The sequence below is a fragment of the Pan paniscus genome, chromosome 4, assembly GCF_029289425.2.
Source record: "Pan paniscus chromosome 4, NHGRI_mPanPan1-v2.0_pri, whole genome shotgun sequence".
Classification (NCBI taxonomy): domain Eukaryota; kingdom Metazoa; phylum Chordata; class Mammalia; order Primates; family Hominidae; genus Pan; species Pan paniscus.
In genome coordinates, this window is record NC_073253.2 from 16,767,706 (window position 1) to 16,793,252 (window position 25,547).

The following is a 25,547-nucleotide window of genomic DNA, read 5'->3' on the forward strand; positions in this document are numbered from 1 at the left end:
TATGTTCAGAGTAGCTAAGGCTTTGACTGTTTGAACTGTATTGTCAACATGTACTCTAAGAACTGAGATGCAAGGTACCCATCCCACTGCCTGGAGCAGTGTGTACCAGCCAGACAGGGTGCTCCCAAGGTTATCATCCTGAAGTGCAGAGGGCTCCACACTCATCCAGCCTTGCTGGGGAGCAGGGACATATAGAGTGGGTAGAGAGGAGAGATTACCATGCTTATTTCAGCTGACATTATCAAGGCCAAGGCAATCATGTGATAATGTGTGAATGAATCAGAAGGGGTAGCCCAGATATTTCTGTACTCATATCAACATTCACACTTCAATCCCAGCCAGCTGCCATGTTCCTTTTCTGAGTTTTCACTAGCCACTTTCCACGGGAGACTCATCACCTTTATTTTATTAATCTGCTAAGAAGAGAAGCCCCCTCAGAATTATACTTAGTACCTGGGATTGCTTCCTTGACAGTATATCCCTGCCAAACTTCTGAAAGGAAAGGTCTCTGCTGCCATTTTTCTTCTTCTGTAAATAATGATCTCTTTAATAGAAACTAAATCACTCATTCATTCATCGGGCATTTTTACTGAGCATTTATTAAGTGCCAGGCATAGAGGTAGGCCCTGGAGGTCCAGGGATAGATAAGAGAAACATGCTGTCTGCCTCATGGAGCTTCCAGAGTGGTAGAGAAGCTGGACATTAAACAAGTGAAGACACAAATCCATACTTAAAGACACATTTTGCTAAGAGCAATGAGAAGCTGCTATGAGAAGCTGGAATTCTAATAAATTAGATTTCAAACCAGAATGCTTATGTCACTTTTTTTTCTTCTCTCTCTCAAAGATATTTATATTTTATACTGTATATTTTATAAACGTACAGATTTTCCATCCGCTCGCTCCCAGGCTGTTCAGTTGGGGTCAATCCTTGCAAGCTCTGAGTACGCTCATTGATTTCCAGGATACCGCATGTGAAGAGAGCCCTTCATGAAGTGGGAGCTGGAGCTCCTGTGTGCACGCTGCCTTCACAAAGTGGGAGCTGGAGCTCCTGTGTGCACGCTGCCTTCACAAAGTGGGAGCTGGAGCTCCTGTGTGCACGCTGCCTTCACAAAGTGGGAGCTGGAGCTCCTGCGTGCATGGGGCCTTCGCAAAGTAGGAGCTGGAGTACTGCATGCACGCTCCCTTCACAAAGTGGGAGCTGGAATTCCTCCGTGCGTGCTGCCTTTGCAGAGTGGGAGCTGGGGTTCCTGCATGCACGCTGCCTCCACAAAGTGGGAGCTGGAGCTCCTGCGTGCATGGGGCCTTCGCAAAGTAGGAGCTGGAGTACTGCATGCATGCTCCCTTCACAAAGTAGGAGCTGGAGTTCCTGCATGCATGCTGCCTTTGCAAAGTGGGAGCTGGGGTTCCTGCATGCATGCTGCCTTCACAAAGTGGGAGCTGGAGCTACTGTGTGCATACTGCCTTCACAAAGTGGGAGCTGGGGTTCCTGCATGCATGCTGCCTTCACAAAGTGGGAGCTGGGGTTCCTGTGTGCACGCTGCCTTCACGAAGTGGGAGCTGGGGTTCCTGCATGCACACTACCTTCACAAAGTGGGAGCTGGAGCTACTGTGTGCACGCTGCCTTGGGCTGACATGCACCTGCCTGATCTAATCTCACACAGTAACAGGGAAAGCAAGAGTCTGACCAGTACTTTTATCTCCTTGGGAAAACACCTCTATCCCACCCCAAGAAGGAAGAGATAAACTCCCACCTACTTCACTTCTCTGGCTTGGCATGAACCATCCAAATGCTAGGACTGACCAGAATTTCCAGGCCAGCTTTTACAAAGAAAGAACGCTGCCTCTTCCTAGAGGTGGCCTTGAAAGCAGGAAGCCCACATTGATTCATTCCCAGAGAGAAGCTCTCACAAAAATGCTCTGAAGCTGGACGGTGTTGATAAAAACCCAAACTTTACGTCTGTGAATATGAGGAATCTGATCAGTCACAGCAGCAAGGAGAGTGACAGGACCATTAGTCAGCAAAAGCAGATCACCTCACCAAGCAGGAATCGCCAGCCTGGTTCACCCCTGGACCCTGACATGCCAACACATCAACACACTCTAACTCCTCGCCCAAGGAGCCACCAAGAGACACCAGGACACAGGACAAACATGCATCTCCCATTTCATTTTCTCAACATGCTGACATTTATTCCCTCATCCCATCCAACAGGAAATACTAACTCCACAGATGTGTCAGATTGTTTCAAATGGAAAAATCACAAATTATCATGGAGTGGGAACATTTTTTGCCAAAAGACTGAAAATCAGTGCAAGGTGTCAATGGCGCCAAAGTCAACGGATGCCTGAGATCTCAGACTCCTGTCTTGCAGGAGCATTCTGGCAGATTAAAAGGATGTTTTTCCAACATGAATTTGCTTGGGAGCTGCCAGAGATGAGCTCTCTGAGTGGGGAAGACATACTCCAAGGCCAAGAGTGGCCCTTCACCATGCCTCATGTCAACATAGTCCCAGATGTCAAGAGCTCCCATCGTCAGAAAGTTCACATAAAAGGTCCAGTGTCAGCTGACTTCCCTTCTCTACTCTTCCCCTGACCAGTCCATGCCAATCCCACCCTGCCTGCCTCCTCCCTGACCAAGACGAGGGTCTGTGTACATCAGCTATGCGATCAAAGAGCTGCTCTGTTCTTGGAGCCCTGACCAAGGGCCAGGCCCTGCACCAAGCACATAATAGGTTTCTGTATGTTTAATCCACACTGCGACCTCCCAACTAAATTGAATTTTTCATGCATTAAAAGTGGAGAAATGAAGTTTTGAGGGTAACTTGCCACAGGCCAGGTACCTGTTTAGAAAGAGAACTGGGTTGAAACTGCAGGCATGAGGCTCAGAGCCGACCCTGAGAACAACTCCTCTCCACTGCCTGGAAATGCCGCGGAGGCTCAGCACAGCTACCAGCTGCAAACATCTGCAGCAGCTAAAAGCCAGGGCACTGGGAGTGTGTGTGTGATGTGTGGATTTGCCCACAATTCCAACAAAGGTGTTAAGTTCTTTAAAGGAAAGGATGCCAGTCTGGCCAACATGGCGAAGCCCTGTCTCTACTAAAAATACAAAAATTAGCTGGGTGTGATGGTGCGCCCCTGTAATCCCAGCTACTTGGGAGACTGAGGCACAAGAATCGCTTGAACCCAGGAGGCAGAAGTTGCAGTAAGCCAAGTTCGTACCACTGCACTCCAGCCTGGGGACAGAGCAAGACTCTGTCCCCACCCAAAACAAAGGAAAGGATGAAGTGAGGTATGGATGTTGGGGTGGCAGGAGAAAGAGGGTCAGCACCATGCAGCACGCAGCATGCGGCACAGCACCATTCTCAGACGCAGTGCCCTTCACCCACAGGCGAACAGTGGCATCCCTGCCTGGGACCAGTCTCACCCTGCACGCAGGGTCCATGGCTTTGGGAGCGAATATCAGGCAAAGAAAGCCCACTTGATACAGGAATTCTCAGCTCTCCAGTATAGTCACAGAATCACAGTTTTAGAGGCAGAAGGAATTTAGGATCAGCTTAGCTCAGTCCCTTCATTTTACTGTGGCCTGCAGAAGAGAAATGATGTCTGCAAGGTCAAACACTGAAGTCAAGCAGGGTTCCCAATCAGACCAAGATTTCCAGAGCTGCAGTGCAGCCCTCAGTCTTGGAAGAGACTCCGAAATCTAACTCCCCACCGGACCCCACCTGCCACAGCTAAATCGGGGAGCAGATGGCGCCTGGCTCCGACTCTGAAGACCAAGCCGGTCGATATCAGGGGGAAAAATGAAGAGATGGCTTTGGACAAAAGGCGCCCGTGATGTGACTGCTCTAGGCAGCTGCAGGATTAGTCCTTGCTCCTGGCTCCCCTTGGAGTCTTGTTCTTAGTGTGGAAGTAGCTTCAAATTGGGGGCTCTTTGACTTCTCAAACAAAATGAAGATAACAGATAATAATGATGATCGCTAAAGTGAACGGAATGCAGCCCACGTGTCAGAGACTGCATTAAATGCTACACATTCATGATCTCATTTAATCCTCCCCAAAGCTCTGCACGATACTTCTATTACTACACCCATTTTAAAGATGAGCGCAGGAAGGCACAGAGATCGGAACTCAAGTCTGCCTTAACCACGACGTCCCTGCCTCTCAGTGCAACCACAGACCTACTGAGACACCATGTACCTTTCCAGTGGGGTCACAGACATAACTTTAGCATCAAGAAGAACAAATGCATTCTTTCATTCTTTTTTTTTTTTTAATTGAGACGGAGTCTCGCTCTGTCGCCCAGGCTGGAGTGCAGTGGCATGATCTCGGCTCACTGCAAGCTCTGCCTCCTGGGTTCACACCATTCTCCTACCTCAGCCTCCCGAGTGGCTGGGACTACAGGCACCTGCCACAATGCCCGGCTAATTTTTTGTATTTTTAGTAGAAACGGGGTTTCACCGTGTTAGCCAGGATGGTCTCGATCTCCTGACCTCATGATCTGCCCACCTGGGCCTCCCAGAGTGCTGGGATAAACACATTCTTATTCAAAATAAAACTGAGGCTAGGCTGTCGGAATCTGTTAGACTCACTCTGCATTCCAAGATTTTTCAGGTGACTGAAGTCATCTCTCCAGACATAAAGCCCAGACATCAGTATAAGGCACCTCTAAGAGCTCTGCCTTAGAGACCATTTCCCTGTGAAGGGCCAGAGTGTTCCATTTCCAAATGGGGAGGTACATCCATAAAGGGGGCCACCTGAGGGAGGAAGAAGGGCCTGCCTTTATGGCCTGTTCAGATGAGCCTGGAGGAAATAAACAAGTTATTTTGCTTCTCCACTCATGTGCTCCGACCCAAAGCCAGCAGGGAAAGTCCTTAGAATTGAGTGACTAATCAGATGATGGGCCATGAAACACACCCCTGAATGTCATCAGAGTCCAGGCATTTGCACTGGGAATCCAGAAATAAGCTGTCACCAGAGGGACGTGTGCCCTCTGGAAATAATTTCCAGAACATGTTTCGTAATCCTGGGCCCGGTCAGTCGGAGCGAGCCAGGAGACAAGGAAAGGTCAAAATACAGCCGCTGATCCCAACTTGCCCAGCCTCATCTCCTCCTGCTCGGCACTCTCCTCCCGCCCAGCTCCCTGCACAAGCTGTCCCATGCTTGCTCCTGCAACTGAGCCTCCCAGTCCTTTCCAATCAACCACCAGGAAAGCCAACTGTCCCGGTACCAGGGCCCTGATGTGACTTCACTATTGCTAAGGGCAGAACTCACACCTCTGTCAGGAGACGCTGTCATCACTTCCTCGACTTGCCTTGAACGTGTTTTGAGAAACTGTCAAAAATTAATGAGTAGTTTATTCACCAGATGTTTAGATGTCAAATAATGCTGGGACTTAATTCCGCACTTATCAAATATAACTGAATTGAATGACATGTTTTAAAATAACTTTTCTTTTTAAATATTGCCTTGGTGTAGAAAATGGAAATGACATTTTTAAGTGAACAGATAAGAATTCCTCCTGAAAGATGCGCATGTTAAAATAATCTTCTAAAATATAAAGCTTACTATGATTTTATTTATATTCTTGAGTGCTTTCTGGTTAGGACAAAGGGTTTGGCTACTGATAGGAATACAGACACTCAGTGAGTAGATTTATCAAAAGCAGTACTTTTGGAACCCTTTTTGATGGAGATCTAGGAATCCAAAGTGAATTTCTTAATCCAAGCCTGGATCCCCCCGCTAAAAACTACCAATAAAACAGGCTTTTATACAGCAGTTTGTATTTCCTATGGCAATGATCTCTATCCTATTGATGCAGTTGAAGGACTTGTAAATTGCCTAACAGCAAATCAATTATCCTTATTAGCCTTGTTTATTGAGCAGAATCATTGATCAAGTCAATAACTGATAAAGCAATGAGTGGGCTAATGTCACAAAGGAATACCCACCTTCGGCAAATACAGGGCAGGGCTAAGTAACAGATTCCTTTCCACCATGAATTCAGTTATTACAGAAAGGATCTTAAAAGCTGAGAATCTCAAACTCTCTGATTCTGGAAATTCACACACATACCAGTGAATGATTCACTTCACCACTGTAAGAAAATCAAATCTGGGAAAGATGCAGACTTGGTAATGAGTAATTGGGAATGAACAGATGATTATATAAAAGGGACAGGAAGGAGCAAGAGAACACTGTGTCTATTCCATCCTAACACGGGTGCTGGGCACTCCACATGCATTAGCTCACCCATCCCCAGAAGAACCAAACAGGAAACAACAGGTCTTCCTCACGCCAGCCACAGGCCTCCCAAGGACCTGAGCACTGAAGGCAACAAGAACAGGAGATGCGAGACATATCATGAAGACATGTTCAGTGGCTGGCTAATTTCTCCCATGCATCTTTTCCACTATGTCTATGTTAACCATGGGGACTGGGGAGTAGAATTGTCTAATGGGTTATTCAGGCCAAGTAGACGGGGGAAAAGCATGGATTCAGTCAACTGACAGGTAAACAAGTACTTATTACGCACCAGCACCATCACTATGCTTGAGATTCCAGAAGGAATCCCACCTTGGTCGCTGCACTGCCCCAGACCTTACTCATTTCAGAAGACACAACAAATAATCACACTTTCTGTCATATTTAATTTGTACTATGGTCTGAATGTTTGTGTCCCTCCAAAATTCATATGTTAGAACTGAATATCCAGTGTGATAGGACCAAAAGACAGGGTCTTTGGGGAAATGATTCAATCATGAGGGCGGAACTCACAACTGACTGTCAGTCCCTTGATCTTGGATTTCCCAGCCTCCAGAACAGTGAGCAATAAATTTCCATTGTTTGTAAATTACCCAGTCTAAGGTATTTTGTTACTGCAGCCCAAATGGACTAAGACAATTCACTAAAACTAACTGCCTCGATTTCACATTTGACTTTGCTCTTAGAAATACAGATAGAAGATGGGTGTGGTGGCTCACGCCTGTAATCTCAACACTTTGGGAGGCAGAGGCGGAGGATCTCAAGGTCAGGAGTTCGAGACCAGCCTGGCCAATATGGTGAAACCCTGTCTCTACTAAAAATACAAAAATTAGCTGGGTGTGGTGGCAGGCACCTGTAACCCCAGCTACTCAGGAGGCTGAGGCAGGAGAATCCCTTGAACCCAGGAGGCAAAGGTTGCAGTGAGCCAAGATCATGCCACTGAACTCTAGCCTGGGCAACAAAGTGAGACTCCATCAGAAAGTAAGAAGAAAAGAAAAGAGAAGAGAAGAGAAGAGAGGAAGGGAAGGAAGGAAGGAAGGGAAGGAAGGAAGGAAGGAAGGAAGGAAGGAAGGAAGGAAGGAAGGAAGGAAAGGAAGGAAGGAAGGAAGGAAGGTAGGTCAGATAGAAAGAAATAACATCCAGGTTTAAAAATAAAAACTAATCTCTACATCTATGGTTGAAACAACTAAACAAGAGGTTTTAGTCTTGTTTCCTAACAGAAATTACACAGGAGGCAATAATGTGATTATTTTATTAATAGCTGTGTTCAGGGGCCACTATGTTCTAAGGCTGAGGGCAGAAAGGCATGGAGTCTGAAAAATAACTTTATTTTGGTAGATGTGATAAAGAATAAACTGTCTACATTTAAAGCAGGAAAGTTGGTGAGTTTTGAAAAATGTTCACACTCTTAAAATCACCACAACTAAGATGCAGAACATTTCCAACAGCCACTATAAATACACCCACTCGCCCTCCTCATCTCAGGCCCCTCTGCGGCCACAGGCCACCACTGCTCTGTCACCACGGATTAGTAAAAGCAGGAGCTTTAATGGTAGAGTTTTCTAAGGAAAAACAAACAAAAACAATACCTCACCTGACTTCTGCCTGAAGGCTTCTCAGCTGAGGGAAGGTTACAGCATGTACGTGTGTCATTTGCTCATCGGTATACAACAGCAGCAGGTGACAGGGCTTTCGAAAAACGGAAGACAGTCATAGACCTGTTTTCCTCCAACCAACGATAGTCAATAGAACCTGTTTTCCTCCAACCAACCACCTACTGCGGTCTCTGTTTTTATGACATACAAACAATGCAGCCCAGAGCCATTCCCTAAGTAAACACAGCTCATAATCCAGGTCTACACTTGTCCATCTGTGTACTAGGAATCTATAAGGCATCTTCAAAGAAAAATTAAATAAATAAATGTAATACATTACTCTCAAAAGTCAAAGGGGATGTCTCAGCAATGTGAAAGGATGTCAGAACTAGCTCTGGAATTAGCTGCAGACAGTTCCATGAAACTCCTACTGACTTCTTAACAGAACAGCCACTACCTCTATGGTGCTTTCATTCATGTATTAGTGCTCATCGCTGGATCTGCTTTATTGATGTATAACTGACCTACAATAAACTGCACATAAGGTTTAACGTTTGATAACTTTTGACAGAGGTATACAGCCATGAATCCAGCACAAAAATCAACATAATCAATACCACCATCACCTCCCATAGTTTTCTGGTACCCCTTTTAATGCTTCCCTGCACGATTCCTTCCCTTCCAAGACAAGAACGGGTCTGCTTTGTCACTGTAGATTAGTTTGCACTTTTAGAATTTCATACAAATGGAATCATACAGGATGTACTCTTTTTTATCTGGCTTCTTTTATCCAGCATAATTACCTTGAGATTCTTTCATGTTATTTGATTTGTATCAATAATTCACTCACTTTTATTGTTGAGCAGTATTCCACCATATGGATATACCACAATTTATTTATGCACTCACCTCTGCTGACAGATAGTTTCGGCTATTACAAATAAAGCTGCCGTGAACATTTACATGTGGACCTGTTTTCATTTCTCTTAGCTAAATATCTAAGAGAGGAAGTTGTTGAATCACATGGTAGTTGTATATTTATCTTTTTAAAAAAACTGCTAAACTGGGCCAGGCAAGGTGACTCACGCCTGTAATCCCAGCACTTTGGGAGGCCGAGGCGGGCTGATCACATAAGGTCAGGAGTTCGAAACCAGTCTAGCCAACATGATGAAACCCTATCTCTAGTAAAAATACAAAAATTAGCCGGGTATGGTGGTGCATGCCTGTAATCCCAGCTACTTGGGAGGCTGAGGCAGGAGAATCACTTGAACCCAGGAGGCGGAGGTTGCAGTGAGCCGAGATCGCGCCATTGCACTCCAGCCGGGGCGACAGGGAGAGACAACATCTCAAAAAAAAAAAAAAAAAAAAACTGCCAAACTGTTTGAGAAAATGGTTATACTATTTGATATTCATTCTCACCAGCAATATATAAGAAGAGTTCCAATCACTCCACATCCTCACTAACACTTGGTATGGTCAGTCTTTTTTCCATTTCATCCATTCAAATTGGCATAGTGGTATCTCATTGTGGTTATAATTCGCCACTTTACTGACTAATGATGTTGAGCATCTTTTTATGTGTTTATTTTCTTTGTTGAAGTGTCTGTTTAAATCTCTTGGATTTTTTATGGGTTTGTTTATTGCCAAGTTTTTTTTTTTTTTTTTTTTTTTTTGGAGACGGAGTCTCACTCTTGTCACCCAGGCTGGCATGCAGTGGCGCCATCTTGGCTCACTGCAACCTCCGCCTCCTGGGTTAAAGCAATTCTTCTGCCTCAGCCTCCTGAGTAGCTGGGATTACAGGCGCCCACCACCACACCCAGCTAATTTTTGTACTTTTAGTAGAGACGGGGTTTTGCCGTGTTGGCCAGGCTGGTCTCGAACTCCTGACCACAGGTGATCCGCCTGCCTCAGCCTCCCAAAGTGCCGGGATCACAGGCATGAGCCACCATGCCCAGCCTATTGCCAAGTTTTAACAGTTCTTTATACATTCTGGAAAAACGTATTTTATCAGATATATGATTCACAAATATTTTCTCCCAATCTATGCCTTGACTTTTCATTCCCTTAGCTATGTCAGTTAAACATCAAAGGTTTGTCATCTTGATCAAGTCCAATCTATCAAATTTTTCTTTTGTGGATCATCCCAATAATATTGTATCTAAGAAATCTTTCCCTAACCTGGGGTTATGAAGACTTTCAGCTGTGTTTTCTTCTAGGAGTTTATGGATTTAGGTTTACATTTAGGCCCACGTTCCCTTTTGAGTTAATTTCTGTATGTGGTACAAGGGATGGATCAAAGTTCATACTTTTGCATACGGGTATTTAATTTTCCTAGAACTATTAGTTGGAAAGGTGATCCATCCTTTTACCAATGAGCTGCCTTTGAACCTTTGTTGGAAATTAGTTGTCATGCATGCGTGTGTCTATTTCTGGACTCTCTACTTTGTTCCACTGATCTATTTACTGCACTGTCTTGATGACCACAGCTTTATAATAAGCCTACTCACTGTGTTTTAGCCAATAAGCAAAATGAGGCCTAGAACGCTGAATTGCTTTGTTCAGACTCCAAAGTTTCTTCCACTAGGGCCACATTATCTCCTAAGGTTTTACTCTTTTACAAATAGGAACAAAATGTATGCCAAGATAACAATTAGCTTATGTGACAACATATGAAAATACATTTTACTAAAAATACAGCCTTATTTTGCGAGGAAAGCAGGCTTCAAATCAATTAAAAATAAGCTTTGAACAACGGCAAAGCAACACATTTCAATTGCAAAAGCACAGCTCACCTCTCCAGTATGTGGAGAGTCCTGTGAATCAGGGCTACTTCCAGCTCGGGTTCCCCTACAAGCTCTTCCAGCTCCAATCCTCAAATTCTGCTTGCTTCCTCATTCTTGCAATGTGATGAAAACTTTTTAAAATTCTTGTTTGAAATTCCTAACCATACGTTTATTTTCCTAAATACTGTTTAAGAAGCTATGAGCTGGGGAAAGATATGCACTGTTTGATATGGGATAGGGTAGAATGCCGAGGTGAAGCCCATTGGTGTTAGAGGGGGAGAGGGGCAGGAGTGAAACCCATCAGTCTGGCCAAGTCCCTTAAGGAAGCTTTGGTGTCCTTGTCTTTGTAAGGGGGCTGCTAATTCCAGCCTCATGGAATTGTCTTCAGGATAAATTAGGTAATACGCAGAAAGCATTCAGCACAGTGCCTGGCAAATACTAAGCACTAAGAGAGGACAGTTAATTCACAGTTTAGCAGCAGCAGCAGCAGCAGCATCCACTATCCTCCCCTTCCCTGGGTGCCCCTCACTTGACTCCAGGCTCCCTGTCAGCTTCCTTTGATTCCTAGGAGGCTTTAAGTTGCTTCTGTTCCTGGGAACGTCTTGGTTCCTGTTCCTAGCATTTCTTTCTCTCAGCTTCCATAAGATGCCCCAAGTCCAAATAATAATTCCTCCTTTGTTTATGCTAGACCGAGGGCATTTCTGTCTGTTGTCAGCACAGAAGCTTCCTCAGAAAGAAGGGTAAATTAGCTCCTCAGAGCCACCGTTCCATGTGTCCAGGATGCTTCTCCTCCAGGGCACTGAGCACAGTCACTCCAGGTAGCTAGGGAAGGAGAAGGCATGCTGGATGGGAGGCAGTGCTGGGTTACAAGAGGCAGCATGCCGTGCAGATGTGAGCTAAACCCTTTCCCTTTCCATGAGAGAATCCCGATTTTATGCCTGCACCAGTCATATAAAGCAAAGAGGTGAGATACAATGATTGAAATCCCAAGAAAGAAACAAACATGAAAAAGAAAACAATTTCCTTTGGTCTATCTGTTTTTCCACCGCACAAATCTTGAAATTTTATATCCTTTTTTTTTTTCTTACACAGGGTCTGTCTCTGTTGCCTAGGCTGGAGTACACTGACATAAACACAGCTCACTGCAGCCTCAAATTCCCGGGCTTGAGTGATCCTCCCACCCCAGCCTCCCAAGCAGCTGGAACCACAGGCGGTGTACCACCATGCCCAGCTAATTTTTCATTTTTTGTAGCAACTTGGCCTTGCTATGTTGCCCAGGCTGGTCTGGGACTCCTGGCCTCAAGCCATCCTCCTGCCTTGGCCTCCCAAAGTGCTGGGATTACAGGCATGAGCCAATGCACTGGGCCAAAATTTTATATTATTGAGACAAATGTCTGACTTTAGAAAAGAGTAAGTCATTAGAAGCAACATGTTGCCCCAAAGATGCTGTGATAGTAGAAATAGGAGACACATGCTTATAACAGGTGGTTAGAAAACAGGAATAAAATAGGGTGCTGATTAAATACAAATAAAAATTGGTGCCAGATTCCAATTTTGAAATATTAATCAGTGTGTACAAAATAAATGTGGTGGCCTTCTTCAGTCATCCCTCCCCCTCCTACCTTTTTTCCTGCTTTGTCTTAAAATCATTTCAATGAGCAAAACAGAAATCTATCTAAATATCACCATGGACTTGTTCCCTTCATGGCCTGATGAACCAATGAAAACTTCTGATGATGATGTAATACTTACAGCTATTTTTATTCTGGTGGCACAGACTCTCTCTTTATGTAGAGCAAATAGCAACAGAATCTCTTTAGAGTTACTTCAAAGGTGAATTCCACAGCTTCAAAGCCCAACCATGGACAACTCTCTTGTTATTTCTACCACCTCTGTGATATCAGAGACCTTTTCCCCATGTTCTGACATCAACGGAAATACAACAAAATCTTGACACAATGCGAGGGACCGTTCTACAGGTCCGGCAGGGTCTGCCTTCTGCAGAGCAGGTATTTAATAAACAGTGGAAGTCTACAGCTCAAGACACCTACAGGGAAGGTGGCCCCAAAGTTTAAGCAGGAATCTAAAACAGCAGCTTTGTCAGAGACCGACGGGGTGACTGTGGAAAGTGTCACCTCCTTTCTCTACTCACAACCAAAGTGTTTCATACCATTACAAATATCACAAGAAATTCAAGGGAAGAATTTCAGAGTCAGGCCCAAGATAAGAGCTATTTTATCTGGGGAAAACATAGATGACTAATGAACTCCTGAACAGAAAACAGGGGTATTTGGTTTCTTCCAAATAAAAATAAAACCTTTGGTGCATTCCACATTCCCTTTCAACCATCTTCCCGCAGAGCCTGGAACTGTTGGCGCTCTTAACTTTTGTTGAAAACCATGAGTATTAGCAACAATGGGAATTCAATTTATGACCCAAAAATAAATAACTTATGTTTCAGTAGCATTGATTTAGGCTGCAGAAACAGGCGTGAGACTTTGCCAAAGAATATATCTGATTCTTCCAAGTTCCCCTTTCAATGTGTACAATGAGGCCCTTCTATAAATATAAAGGTACACGATGTGTTCAGTCCTGTAACGGCAGGTTTTAGAAACCCCTTTAGCTCTGAATATGTGAACACGCATACATATACCATTTTAATGTCAAATCTGCCAACAATTTTATAATCTGATGTTATTAGTGGGTAAAACTGTTCTGGTTTTGAAAGAGGGAGAAATAATCAGGTGTTGAGTAAATTCTTTGAAATTAATGCTGGATATAAATAATTATGGTAAAAAAAATTCAAGCAACACCAACAAAACACTGAGGGTTAGAAAAAAGTATTTAAAGTAGCCATCTTTAAAAATAAATGGGGAGATTGGACTTATAAGCTTATATCCTATAAGTACATAAATATATATATATCTACACATCAAAAACTATTCTCAAGAGCTTTGAAAGGCACTAAATACAAAATAAAAACACACAACTCTATGAAATAAAGAATTCCTACCTAATAATGTAAAAAAATTAATATCAAATTAAATTATAAGACTCATTTCTTTACTCTCTTATAGTAGTGTTATACGTCCATACTCTCACCATGGCCTTGTGTGGCCAAAGGTATTTTTCCCTTCTTGGCTTTGGACTTGGCCATGTAACTTGCTTAGGCCTCCTGGTTATCAGCAGGTGGAGGCGTGAAATGTACCTGAGTTACTGGGTTTGTGCTCTTATGCCCCTCCTGCCTTTGTCCATGAGAATAACACACTTTAAGTAGCCTCTGGTCCAATGAGGCTGAAAGACTGTGGAGTAAGCTTGGATGCAACCCAAATCTTAAAGCCAAGTCCAGCCTAAACCAGCTGAACCCCAGTTGATCCACAGAAACATAAGCAAGAAATAAATGTGCATTGTATGACACTGAGATTTTATGCTTGTTTACTGTAACCTAGCCATACCTGGCCATACTCAGTCCTTACACAATAAAAAGAAAAGTACAACAAATGAGGGAGTCATAATGTATTCATTATTAATGTGGTTTCTGTTTGGTTTCCCATGAACAGCTGATTAAGAAAAATGTAAAGGATCTTGAGAATACTGTTATAACCTTCTTGACTGAAAATATTTTAAACAGATACACCTTACTATTTTGTCTGGATTCTCTCCTTCTATAACATAAATGAGGAGCCATAATCAATCAGACAGCAGGGTGGTGAGGGGAGCATGAGCAGGACTGCTTAGCAGAACTGTGAGAAATAAAAACCTGTTATTTAAGCCACCCAATCTACGGTATTCTGTTACGGCTGCCTGAGCAGACTAAAATCAAGAGAATCCCAGGCCAAGAGGCCATGCAAAATCTAGGTGGTGGGTACCAGCAGTGTCACTAACACAGTAGCAGAGCTGAAAGCCCTGTCCAAGCAGCCTCATCATCTTCTCACTGGCCTCACCCTGTTTCTCAAAATCACTTGCTTACCAGAGAAAAGCTTTTTTTCTATTCCAGAAATCAGTTGGCAGTATTTGGAGGAAAAGCTTTCTCTTGAATTTAGCTACCTTTCTGATACTGATAAAATTATCGATCCCATATTCTAACCAGCTTGAGGAAATTCATTTATTACAAGCTGTGTATTCCTTCACTGTTGGAGGACTGTCATGCCTTCATCAAAGAACAAGACGAATTTATAAGCAATGTGTAGCTAACTTTCTAAGTGCTCTACACAGAGAGCACAAACAAACTCCTCAAACCGGGATCACTTCCCCCCCATTTCCACTAGGGAAGTAGAAATGGTCCATCTCAATCACCTATGTATTTATTGAACCGCTCATATATTAATATAAGTAAAACTGTGGAGAAGGGTGGGCTTTTCTATTCCTGTTTAATAAAAACTTGGGATAGTCCTACTTTGACCCCCTAGATCAGTTTTAGGCCTATTTCTCAATTTAAAAATACAAGTTTCTGTTCCATTTAGACACTCTCTGAATTACTGAGTCTTCATTATATATTCCAAGCATGATACATCCATTAAAATCCCTTGGAAGCAAGATTATTTCATCCAAACTTAGCCTCAGGGGAACAAAAGTATTTAAATGTGCAATTTATTCAACATAAACAGCAGTTCTGACTTGAGGATGTTCAGCTTAATAAGCTATGGAATTTAGTTTTCGTGCCGCAGCAGATGACTCCTGAGTCATGATTGAAAATATCACTCATTTTAATAAAGATTGTAATAACTGACCCCCAAAAATAAGGAAAACATCAAAAACAATCTAGAACATGTATTTTCTGTGTTCGTGAAAATATGATGCAAAATCTGAGGTCTGTAGTCCAGGAGAAGTAAATAGTGAAAGTACTGCTCGGGCGTTAAAGTGACATGAGATGGCTCTGAATGTTATAGTTTAAAAATACTCTCCAAGAATACAAGCCAAATGACTGCAGGATTATAAGTCCTCTCTCCCAGTTGTTCAGGTATTAAAAACAGGCACAAGTAAGAATAACCTTCAACAGAACTAATAAACAGCACGTGAGTAATAATGCAATACACCCCAGCGAGGATACTACACCATGACACCCCAGTGAGGATACTACACCATGTATCTTTTCCTCTTTTTACCAAATACCTCTAAATAATAATGTCGACTTCCTTCCTTCTGCATAGTCCCTCCTCTTTAAAATTAAAAAAAAAAGCGTTAAAGGAAATATGATTTAAATGTCAAATTAAGGGCACATTCTTGGGTTCCTCCCTTAGAAGCAATGTTCTCACTGCTGGAGGTACTGATGGTGCCTAGAATTCAACTTCCCCAGCTGCCATTACAGCATTTGCAGTTACTTAATGCTATCGTCAATTTTCCAATATTTATGGATGATGAGCCACGCCCATCATCTGCCAGTCCACCTGTCCCCCAGACATAACTCTGCCCCCTTGTGGCAGATCAGACTCTACTGCAAGCTGCCAGGCTGCATGCAGAAAACACTGCCTGGGGGACAAAAGCCATCCAGCCCTGCTGCATGCTTCTTCCCCTTTACCTACAGAGTCAGCTCTCACTATTTTGAAAACAAAACCAAACAAAATAAAACCGAGCTGCTCCCTACTCAGAATAATCAAAAGACGGGAACAACCTGAATGTCCGTCAACTGATGACAAAGCAAAATGTGGTCTATCCAAATGATGGAATAGTATTCAGCCATGGAAAGGAATGTAGTGCTAAAGAGCTATAACATGAATCAACCTTGAAGATATTATGCTAATTCATATGTTGCATGATTCCATTTATATGAAATATCCAGAATAGGGCAAATCCATAGAGGGGGAAGCAGTGGTTGTCAGGAGCGGCAGGGAGGAGGATATGGGAATTGACTGCTTAATGGTTACAGGATTCTTTTTGGGGTGATGGAAATGTTCTGGAACTAGACAGTGATGATGGTTGCACCACCTTGTGAATGTACAAAATGTCACTCAGGGTAAATTTTATGTCATATGCATTTTATCACAATTTTTAAAAATAACAACAAAAGCCATGCTACTCCTTTTCCCAGTCACTGTTTCATTTTTCTCCATTCATTTACCAGCAATATTTTCCAATCTGTGATTCACACTACCTACCTCCATTTTCTCAGCCCTCATCTCATCCTCAGGCCCTTGAATTTGGTTTTTTACTCCTAAAAAGCTCCTTCCCCTCCTCCTCCACACTTATAAACAAAAAACATGGAGAACTGTTGATAAAGGCCTCCAAAAACATTTTTATACAATCCAGTGACTTTCCCTGGTGCTCTTAGAACCCAGTTAATGCTGACTCCTTAAAACACTCTTTGTCCCTGGCTTCCAAGCATGGCATCTTCATGACTCTTCTTGACTACCTTGGCCATGTTGGTTCATTTTTCATCAAACCCTCTTATTTCTACTTGCCCAGTGAGGACATTCTCCCAGGCCCATTCTTGGCTCCCTCCCAAAAATGTTACCACCCCATGTCACTCTAGCCCTCCTTGTTTCAGGATAAGCTCTCCCACAAATCAGGGTCAAACTTCATTCTTTCATAGACGGAGACATGAGTTGGAAAAACTGCCCTCTACATTTCCAAATCAAAGCTGGTTCTTTCACATCATAAGAAATACTAGATTAGTTTCCCATTCCTGTTGTGACAAATTACAAATTTAGTGTCTGAACACCACAAAAATTCATCATCTTGCAGTTCTGGTGGCCAGACTCTAATCTGGGTCAGCTGGGATGCATTCCTTTCAGAGGCTCTCGGGGAGATGGTGTCTCCTGGCTTCTTCCAGCTTCTAGAGGCCACCTGTTTTCCTTCACTCTTGGTCCCTTGCTCCATAGTCACAGCCTGCAGCCTCGCATTGTCTCTCTTTGACCTGCCTCCTTCCTAAAAGAACCTTTGTGATGACATGGGGCCACCTGGATACTCCAGGATCATCCACCCATCTCAAGATCCTTGATCCCATCTGCAAAGTCCCTCCTGCCATCTGAGGTCATGTATTCACAGGTTCTGAGTTACGGTGTGGACTTCTTTGGTGGAGATGGGATTATTCAGCCTGCCCCAAACACACAATGGTGTGGAAGACATTCTTTAGCAGCTACTGCTCTTGTACACTCTTCTAACAAGCAGGAACCTTTGCCCTCAGTATTTAACAGGTTAATTTATGCCTGGGAGCCAACAACTCACTAATACCCCCTCTTTCCACACAATTACTTGCAAATTAAGTTATTTTCTAGGATTCACAACTCAAGATGATCTGGAGCCCTCAAGAAAAGGAAAATACTAAGTCAAAAGACTAAGTCAAAGAGCAAGGAGGGAAGGAAAGACTTTGGAGAGCACATGATAAACAACATTCAAAAGATTTTATATAAGACAGCGGATAGAAACAAACAGTAAAAGGGTCATGAACTCAAAGTACCATTTAGTTCTTAGAGACCTCACAGATGCTTAGCTTGTTTGTCAACTAAAAAATACAACCATTTGTCATTGATTCATGTCATTCATTTGTGAATTTCCTGCCCACCCCCACTTTCTCTGTCATATTCTCCATCGATCCATCCTTCAATCACTTCTCTTAATTAGTCCCTGTTAATTTTTTTCACTCCCCCTACTACTCTAAAATATATGAGTATCCATGCACACCTGTGCACACAGGTACAGGTATAGAAGTCACCTTTCATCGGACTTTCTTCTTGTAACTAGAACAACATTAATGCTTTTGCCCTGCTGAAATGTGTAGGTACTAATCACACTTTGGAGCCACACGGCTAGGTTCTGCAGTAGCCAAACTATTCTTAGCTTCTCTGAAACTGATGTCCCATCGCTCACACCCCCTCTAGTGGCAGCCAGCCCTAGAACAGGGCTGAGCACGCACAGACTAAAGACAAAAAAACCTCCCAAGAACTCACAAGAATATTTCCATGCTAGGTGTCACAGCCCTTGTATTGGTATAAATTTTACACAACCTTTCAAATATACAATATTCTGGCTTTGGGAACTGTTCACTTTAAGCATTAGGCATTTACCTTTTTCCTTTAAATGACCATTTGTACTGCCATATAGTAAACTCAGAAACAGAAACAGTGGACACTATGGAAAAAAAAAAAATCCAAAGTCAGTGCAAAAAGAGCAGATAAATAAGTTGTGATATAGTCCACATGATGGAATATTGTACAGCCACAAAAAATGAATGAACTACAGCTATATACAGCAACACAACTGATCTTTTTAAAAAACATGTAAAAAAAAAAAAAAAAAACACTAGTCCTAGAAGAGCACATAAATATGGTACCATTGTGATACACCTTAAAAACAAAAACTTTATTTAGGGATACATATATGTGATTTAAATATATAAATATTCATACTTGGTTTAAATATATACATGTTTATATTTTGTTTAAATATATAAATATCTGGGGCCGGGCGCGGTGGCTCACGCCTGTAATCCCAGCACTTTGGGAGGCCGAGGCGGGCGGATCACGAGGTCAGGAGATCGAGACCATCCTGGCTAACACGGTGAAACCCCCGTCTCTACTAAAAATACAAAAAATTAGCCGGGCGTGGTAGCGGGCGCCTGTAGTCCCAGCTACTCGGGAGGCTGAGGCAGGAGAATGGCGTGAACCCGGGAGGTGGAGCTTGCAGTGAGCCGAGATCGCGCCACTGCACTCCAGCCTGGGCGACAGAGCGAGACTCCGTCTCAAAAAAAAAAAATAAAAATAAATAAATAAATATATAAATATCTATACTTTGAATATATAAACATTTATACCTTGTTTAAATATATAAATATTTAGATTAGATTTTGTTTAAATATATTTAGATTTTGTTTAAATGTATGAATATTCATATTTCATTTAAATATAAGCGGGGTTTTTTTTTGAAAAGCAAATGAATGAGGAGCACAAACTTCAGGACCATGCTTGCTTCTGGCAGGCAGCAGGACAGGGTGGGCGGGGGAGCAACTGTATCAGTCCTGATTGGATAATAGGTTCATGTATATTCATTTTATTACGTTTTACAACTTATATATATATTACAAATATCATTCAGTATATTCAATATGATCACTAACATGTACCTAAGGAACATACATAGGTAGGCTGACAGACAGACAGACCTGCCCACTGACAGAACCCAGGGATAGGTTGTTGAAAGAGAACACGATATTCTCTCAGATTCCCTCTTGTTGTCCAAAGACTACAGTTCGGACCACAAGGATAAGATTTAAATCTTATTCTGGATGATACAAAGAGTTTCCAAATCTTGAAACATTTTTGGGTTTACACCTAAGTCACCAGAATATGCATTCAACCCTGTCACTTGTACCTGGAGGCTGAACCTTTGAGCTTGCCTTTGAGCCTCAGAAAGCAAGAATTTAAGAACTTTGATCTCACCTGACCTTGGAAATAAATCATTTTTCTTCACCCCAATCCTGTGAGACTTTGTGTCAAAAGACACTCGGCCTGGCTGGGCCCCCCACCTGGAATGATGCTGACATTTCCAAGGCTGGAACCTCTCCGTTGAGCCTCGCTTGTTTCTCTGGACTTTGTCCCTGACCTTGGATTCCTCTGACTGGGCTGTGCCAGTCCCTCTCCTGTAACCGGCGCCTGCCTCTCCACAGCAGCTTGGGAGCCGGAGCCCTGGGCACTCAGGTGAACTAAATGCCAGGTGCTGCTGCCTGCAGAGTGCTGGTTGTCACCTCCCCACATTCACCCTGCCTGCGGGGACACCCTCTTTTTCATTGAATGTCTTTTGTTTCCCCTCTTGATAAAAGAATGTTCATTATAGGAAAAATAATGTAATAAGGGTGAACAAATCAAGAAAATAAAAAACACTTATATTCCCCTCACCCTGAGATAACTACATTTATGTACCAACATACAATTATTATGTACTGCGCATATACCTCACTGCGCATACTTTAAATCTACAATTTTTGATACAAAATTAACAATAAAGGATGATCTTTCATGTCCCTATATATTCTTCTACAACATGATCTTTATTGGCTACACAATATTCCACTGGTCCCAGTCACTACGGCTACATACCACCAATAAGAAAATAAAACAAAACTTACTGATATAACACAACGATCACCCTCACACAAGCCCCGGCCTTGGGGCCTTTGCACTCCCTGTTCCTGCCGCCTAAAAGCTCTTCATACAGACACAATCTGCAACCTCACCTCCTACAAGTTCTTGCTCAAAAATCTCCAGTAACATCTTTCCTGAGTGCCATATTACAAACTGGACTCTCCCTGGCCCCTCATCACTCCCTACTCCCTCTCCTGCTTTAGTTGCCACTCAACCCATTTCACCATCTAACATTATATATTGCAGTAATTCTTTTCTGACTCACTAACTAGAATATAAACTCTACAAGGACAGGGTTGTCTATTTATTAATTTATTTTTATTTTTGAGACAGAGTCTCGCTCTGTGACCCAGGCTGGGGTGCAGTGGCGCAATCTGGGCTCACTGCAACCTCCATCTCCCAGGCTCAAGCAATTCTCCTGCCTCAGCCTCCCAAGTACCTGGGACTACAGGCACGAACCACCACACCCGACTACATTTCTGTATTTTAGTAGAGACAGGGTTTCACCATGTTGGCCAGGCTGGTGTCAAATTCCTGAGCTCAGGCAATCTGCTTGTCTCAGCCTCCCAAAGTGCTGGGGATACAAGCATGAGCCACCACACTTGGCCTGTTTTTACATTTCTTTCCTTTCACAAATGCTGAGAAGATGGTCTGACAATAAAGGTACTCAATAAATATCTGTTGAAAGGATGGATGAATGAACAAACACATATGTCATTCTACAAAAAGACTGCAACAAAATAAACTAAAAATTGGAAAGTGAGTTTAATTTCTAGGTGATGAGTCTCTAAGTGATTTGGGTATTCTTCTGTGTAGTTTCCTTTATTTTTGATTTCCTAAATTAGCACTGTATTACCTTTACAATTGGGGAAAAATTAAAGTTATTTTATAAATGCTACTAGGCAAATATGACTACAGGTAACAATGTTTGGGGACTATAGATAAATAAATAATAAGAGAAATAGATTTCTAACCACCTGCAAAATCTTAATTTATATTCATATAACTGCAACACAGCATAGGATGAGTTAAGAGAAATGTTAACTACTAATCATTTTTTCTTTTATAATTTAAATTTATTGACGCAAGCATGCTATTAGGTAACAATTATTCTAGCCTAGTTATTTTCCATATTTATAAATGAACTTCACGCATTTCAAATCCATAATAACTCAGGATCTGCTAACTAATCAAACCTAATAAACCTGGGGTTATGAGAATCTGAAAACACTGATAAAACCATCAGAGTTTTACCTTTCATTTGTTATCAAGCAGCTGTGTAGGCCCAAGGCACTGCCACAGGAAACACCTTTTTTTTTTTCTTTTTTTTTTGGAGACAGAGTCTCGCTCTGTCGCCCAGGCTTGAGTGCAGTGGCGTGATCTTGGCTCACCACAAGCTCCGCCTCCCAGGTTCACGCCATTCTCCTGCCTCAGCCTCCGGAGCTGGGAATACAGGCACCCGCCGCCACGCCCGGCTAATTTTTTTGTGTGTATTTTTAGTAGAGACGGGGTTTCACTGTGTTAGCCAGGATGGTCTCGATCTCCTGACCTCGTGATCCTCCCGCCTCGGCCTCCCAAAGTGCTGGAATTACAGGCGTGAGCTACCGAGCGAGGATGAAGTAGCCCCAAAATAATGAAAAATGGGTGATTGAACTCATGTTCAATCAGATTGTCATAAAATTACATTAACTTAAAGGAATGTCAAAAACGATCCCGAGCAACAAAAATTATTAATTATAAGAAAATATAACATTGAGTATCTTTTGCTTAGGGAGTTCTGAGTATTAAGTCATTTATAAGTTACCTAATGTCCACTGCTGCCAGACCCACCTAAAATCCTGGATCCCCTAGTTTCCTGTTTTGACTTGACAAATCTGAATTTAAGGAGAACATGTTGCCTGTGAAAGGAATATGCAATCAGGAATGGGTCTGAAAAATGTATCACCCTCAACAACAGAGAAACTAGGATATGATACGCACCTCTTGTTTCATTTTATTTTTTTTGAGATGGAGCCTCGCTCTGTCACCCAGGCTGGAGTACAGTGGCACCATCTTGGCTCACTGCAACCTCCGCCTCCTGGGTTCAACTGATTCTCCTGCCTCAGCCTTACAAGTAGCTGGGAATATAGGCACCTGCCAACATGCCTGGCTAATTTTTGTGTTTTTAGTAGAGACAGGGTTTCACCATGTTGCCTAGGCTGGTCTTGAACTCCTGATCTCAGGTGATCTGCCCGCCTCGGCCTCCCATAGTGCTGGCATTAAAGTCGTGAGCCACTGCACCTGGCCATCATTTTAACGTCTCAAGAAATATATCCGTTGCTCTCCTGAAGATCCACGTCAATTTCCTAGAAGGCTCTTCCCTTGAACTTACATTCTAGGCACGTACTTACTTGAGTTGGATGGACTCTTGAGAGAAAAGAGTGGCCCTTAATTGTTCAGCATGAGACTTTTTTTAAAAACTCATAATTTTTTATGTAGGTACACCACTGATGGTAAGAAATAATAACTACAGTTCTCCACATCCTTTTATTCCAAAACAGCTTTAAAACCTACTTCTAGTCTCTTGTTTCATACTTGTCTTCAGTGGATCTAATTTTCAAAGCACAACTTTAAAAAATTAACCACAGATTAGAAACTGCATGTAGAACTTGGAGAAACTTTCGGACCAAATCTGAGCAGCTCTGGCTAAGAGCTTGCTGTCAGTCAATGAATGGATCTGTTCTTTCTTCGGAGAGAGGAAGAAAAGGGCTTTGACTCTCCATTGTGCAATATATGACTGCAGAATTGTGCTCAATTATTATTTTTGAAAAAGGGAATAAAAGGCCCATTCGGGTTCTGATTTTGGCAGGGTACAGACTTTAAAACTGGTGCTTAGTTCCCAGGCTCGCCTAGGCCTCTTCAGCCAAAGATTTACCCAAGCACAGATAGGCTTACGTATAATGCGTATGTCCAGCATATTCTGAATTTAAGTGATTCTTTTGAGGGATGCTTTTTTAATTTAATCTAATTGCTATGGTTTGAACGTCCCCTGCAAAACTCATGTTGAAATTTAATTGCCATCATGATGATATTAAGATGTGATTAAGACATGGGGGCTCTGCCTTCATGAATGGATTAATGTTTTTATAGCAGGAGTGGGTTAGTTACCATGACAGTGGGCTTGTTATAAAAGTGAGTTTGAGAAAAAACAAAATTAAAAAAAAAGAAAGAAAAAACAAAAATTTTAAAAAGAAATAAGAAAAAAAAACTAATGAAAAAAATAAAAGTGAGTTGGAGCTGAGTGTGATGGTGCATGACTGTAGTCTCATCTACTCCGGGAACTGAGGCAGGAAAACTGCCTGAGCCCAGGAGTTTGAGGCTGCAGTGAACTATGATTGCACCACTGCACTCCAGCCTGAGTGACAGAGCGAGACTCTGTCTCTTAAAAAAAATAAAACAAACAACAACAAAGCGAGTTTGGCCCTTTCTTGCTCTCTCGGGTTTTCCTGCCCTTCCATCTTCACCATGGGATGACATATCAAGAAGGTCCTCAAACATGCAGACCCCTTGACCTTGGACTTCTCAGCCTTCAGAACTATAAGCAATGAATTTCTTTCCTTTATATATTGCCCAGTCTCAGATAATCTGTTACAGCAACACAAAACAGACTAAAACAACAATGTATCCTTCACAGCAAGATTTTCTTTTAAAACTCATGAAGATGTGGCTCTCTGTCTATAGTTGTGACTGAACAGAAAACTAAAAAATACAGCTTTCAAATATGATGCCTTATTAACAAGGTTCAAGTCTTACTGTACAAGTTACAAGGTCCAGGTACAAGATTATAAAGTGCAAGTTATAAGGTGACTTTAAGACACATTAGAACAAATTCAAACTGTGAAGTCTAGTAGTTACAACACATGAATGTCAGAATTACTGTTACACTTAACATGGAGCGTGATTAAACCTCTTAAGGTATCAGGTAAACATTTAATGCTTTTTATTTGGGAATTCAGATCAGCCAATCTGTGGCTAATCCAGGCAAGTTTGATATAAATAAAGATATGAGTCATAAATATAAAAAATACATTTTTCTCACTAAGTTCCATTCCTTAGAGGAGACAATTTAGCAAACACTAGATGACTTTCTACTTTTAAGAGTGACATAATGTTGTGCTCAAGGATTTAATGTGTTAGACATCTCTGATTTAAGTGCTCCAATTTGTTCTGGGCCTATAAGCTGGGTGAACACCAAGGACTTGGGTTTTACAACCAAAGATTCTTGAATCCTTTCACCTTCCCACCTCCAACCCCTCCGCCCGCTTGAAAGCATACAACCAACTAGAGCATTTTCACTGGCCATTTTCTGGAAGCCCACAAAACAAAAGAGCATTTCATTGCAAGAATCAGGGCCACACAACTGCTTCTCCTAAGAGTTTGAGAGACAGACAGGCTGAGGACGCCCACAATCTGACCAAGCTAGAGGCAAAAAAAACCTCACGACTCCCTTTGCTAATCCCTGCTGGCTCTGGAAAGACTGACTCTGTTGAATCTGTGCTCTGCCTCTCAAGAATCAGCTCAAGGTAAGGCCATCAGATGCAATGGCCTAGCTGCAAGCTTGGGAAGCCCCATCTACTTCCTGCAGAGAGCACACCACTAGGGGCATCTGGATTCCTGGAATATCTATCAGAAAATCCGATAGCTCTCAGCCATAATTTTCAGGTTTCAAGCTTTAGATGCCAAGGAAAAAATTGCTTTAAATTGGCACCAAACAATAAAACAAGATTCATGATGAGAATAACTTGTTCATCTGAGTTATAATGTACCAACTATTAAAGAAATTTTGAATGA

The 25,547-nt window shown here is 42.4% G+C and overlaps 1 protein-coding gene across 2 annotated transcripts in view; it reads right to left on the reverse strand.

Annotated features, from left to right (window-relative positions):
* RETREG1 (reticulophagy regulator 1) overlaps positions 1-25,547 on the reverse strand; it is a 146,271-nt gene that overhangs the window by 62,877 nt on the left and 57,847 nt on the right. The window lies entirely within an intron of this gene.